The 3,213-nt window shown below is 44.4% G+C and overlaps 1 non-coding gene across 1 annotated transcript; it reads right to left on the bottom strand.

The window, feature by feature from the left end:
• Positions 1 to 2,690: 2,690 nt before the first annotated feature.
• On the bottom strand, positions 2,691 to 2,795 carry LOC129538729 (U6 spliceosomal RNA). The gene has a single exon (XR_008682278.1). It is a non-coding gene; the product is annotated as a U6 spliceosomal RNA (small nuclear RNA).
• Positions 2,796 to 3,213: the final 418 nt, after the last annotated feature.

Genomic DNA, 3,213 nt, shown 5'->3' with positions numbered 1-3,213 from the left:
CTCCCCCTCCCCCTGCCCCAGCCCTGTGTGTACTGTGCTTAGTCACTCAGTTGTGTCCAACTCTGTATGACCCCGTGGACTGTAGCCCACCAGGCTCCTCTGTCCATGGGGATTCTCCAAGCAGGAGTACTGGAGTGGGTTGCCATGCCCTCCTCCAGAGGATCTTCCCAACCCAGGAATCGAATCCAGATCTCCTGCATTGCTGGCAGATTATTCACTGTCTGAGCCACCAGGGAAGCCCTCAGTTCAGTTCAGTTCAGTCGCTCAGTCATGTCCGACTCTGCGACACCATGAATCACAGCACGCCAGGCCTCCCTGTCCATCACCAACTCCCGGAGTCCACTAAAACTCATGTCCATCGAGTCAGTGATGCCATCCAGCCATCTCATTCTCTGTCGTCCCCTTCTCCTCCTGCCCCCAATCACTCCCAGCGTCAGAGTCTTTTCCAATGAGTCAACTCTTCACATGAGGTGGCCAAAGTATTGGTGTTTCAGCTTTAGCATCAGTCCTTCCAATGAACACCTAGGACTGAGCTCCTTTAGGATGGACTGGTTGGATCTCCTTGCAGTCAAAGGGACTCTCAAGAGTCTTCTCCAACACCACAGTTCAAAAGCATCAATTCTTCGGCACTCAGCTTTCTTCACAGTCCAACTCTCACATCCATACATGACCACGGGAAAAACCATAGAGGGACCCAAAACAGCAGCCAGAGAGCGGGGAGGAAGGGGAAGGTTAAAAACAAAAGATGCCAACCACACGACCTTCCTACTCTGCGGGCTTCTGAGCCTGGGAAAAGGGAAGCTTGAAATTGGATGAGACTGAAGTTTTCACAGCAGGTTGGATCAGGATTTTTTAATTACACCATCTGCCAAACCTACCAGGTTTGGGGTTTTTTTTTTTTTTTTAATTTGAAGTTTTATCTTATATGCAAAGAGCTAGCATTGTTTCTGCATAATACAGATTCCTGGATGACCCATTCAAGGCAGTCCACTTAGTCCAACTTAGTTCACCGTGAGGCCAGCCTGTAAAGAGGGTAAATGATGAAGCAAGGTCTCCTGGTCCTCTCCTGCATCTCCAAGTGATGCTCCTTCAATTTTCCAAGGCCAATTTCTATCAATTGCCTTTCACAATTAAATGATGTTTTGTGGGGCTTTTCTCCCCCCGGGACAATTGAAGTCTTCCTCTACACAAATATTGCTTCTGCCACTGTTGCTGAGAAACTCCTTTGTGATATGAATCCCCACTGGAGATCAACCCTCTCCATGTCAAAGAGGTGCTCGTTTCACTTGAAAAATTGTTTTTAAACACCTCAAAATTCCTCCTGATTCAACACAGTTTATATTGTCTCCGTGATGCCCAGAGTTCAGAAGCATTTAAACATCTTTTTTCTAGAAGACAAATTTAGTTAAAATACACGCCGCCACAAATGTTAAGTGGCCTAAATCTCTCCCCTCTGGCTAATAAAGGGTTCCCAGGTTGAGCTAGTTGTTAAGAAGCCACCTGCCAGTGCAGGAGACATGTGTTTGATTCTTGGATTGGGAAGATCCCCTGGAGAAGGATTCTTGCTTGGAGAACCCCATGGACAGAGGAGCCTGGCAGGCTATAGTCCATAGGGTTGCAAAAAGTCGGACATGACTGGAGCAATTTAGCACGCTGATTAATAAACATTGTAGACATTCCAACAGGTAAACTAATAGGAGCCCATAACATCTTGTCAGAAGAACACGCATAAAAAAGAATCCTGCTGCTGCTGCTGCTAAGTCGCTTCAGTCATGTCTGACTCTGTGTGACCCTACAGACGGCAGCCCACCAGGCTCCCCCATCCCTGGGATTCTCGAGACAAGAACACTGGACTGGATTGCCATTGCCTTCTCCGAAAAAAAATAATCCTGATTTACCCTTATTATTGAAAAAAGAGAGAGAGAGAGAAAGAAGAAAACAGGCCCCAAAAGACCTTCAAATGATCTTCTCAACCCAGGGATCAAACTCAAGTCTTTTACATCTCCTGCATTGGCAAGAGGGTTCTTTACCACCAGCACCCCCTGGGAAACCCATCTGCCCCAAACAAACACTCAAAGGACTAGACTCTTTTCTTAAAGCATTTATAGGAGGCATAACAACACTAGTAATAAAATGAGTGAACCAAACCCCTCTGTGTGAAACATCATGATGAGTTAAACTTCACATACACACATTAACAAAGTAACCAAAATTACTCAATAATCCCATTTTCTTCACAGGAAGCCAAAACTTAAAGAAGCAACTCTGTGGCCGGTGCTGCTATTAGGTGCTAATAACATGTGTTCTCTCTAAACTGTCCTTGAGGACTGTGACAATGTTTACAACTCTAAAAATAGACAATAAAATCTTTCAAAGAGTTTTCAGAGATCCAAACTAAAAATCTAGTGCTATCTAAATGATGACTGATGAACTAAAATTCTAGTACTAAAAAAAAAGTTACTTTATGAACAGTGACTTTCTGAGTCACTGGTGTCTCAAGATACCTTTGTAGGGGTTTTTGTTTTGCTTAGTTTTGCTTTGCTTGTTCTGAGCTTGAAGAACAAATATTCATTTCCTGCAGAAATGGAGGCTGGGAAGATCAAGATGCCTACAGGTGAGAATCCGCTTCCTGACCCTTAGAGGTTTGTCTCCTGCTGTGTCCTTGCACAATGGAAAGAGTGAGGGAGTTCAGTATTGCGGGACACGTCACGGGTTTTCATCTCACCCTTGGGCAGGGGCTAATCTTCTCGGTGTTGTTCCAATTTTAGTTCTATGTGATCTGCTGAAGTGAGCGCTTGGATCCTAATCACTCAGTGGTTCTCTGAACAAATGAAAAACCACCACGTTAATTCCGTTTGGACCAGGTGCCACTGTGACTTCATTTGGTCATGTTGCTTCTTGCTGGAGAGATTGTTCTCTATTCCTGTCTCCATAACTCAGAATCTTCTACCAGCGATCTTGCACTGACTGTAAAACACTAGTTTCTTTAAAAAATTTTTTAAAAAAAGAGTGCAACGTTATTGGTTGGTCCAGAATGAGCTTGTCTCCAAACATGTTTTGTTAAATACATTGATTTCCTGAGCTGACCACTGGCCACAGGAATATGCCTCTGTCCCTGTCACTAGTAGTTTTATCCTGCTTTTTCTATCTCCCAATCCAGAGTTGTCCTCAAAACTTCACTAGGTGAACCTTAAGTCAAAACACCCAAGTTCT

Source organism: Moschus berezovskii, chromosome 2 (assembly GCF_049115385.1).
Source record: "Moschus berezovskii isolate FMDL1 chromosome 2, NW_MosBer_1.0, whole genome shotgun sequence".
NCBI classification, from domain to species: domain Eukaryota; kingdom Metazoa; phylum Chordata; class Mammalia; order Artiodactyla; family Moschidae; genus Moschus; species Moschus berezovskii.
This window is presented reverse-complemented; position numbering and strand designations above follow the sequence as displayed.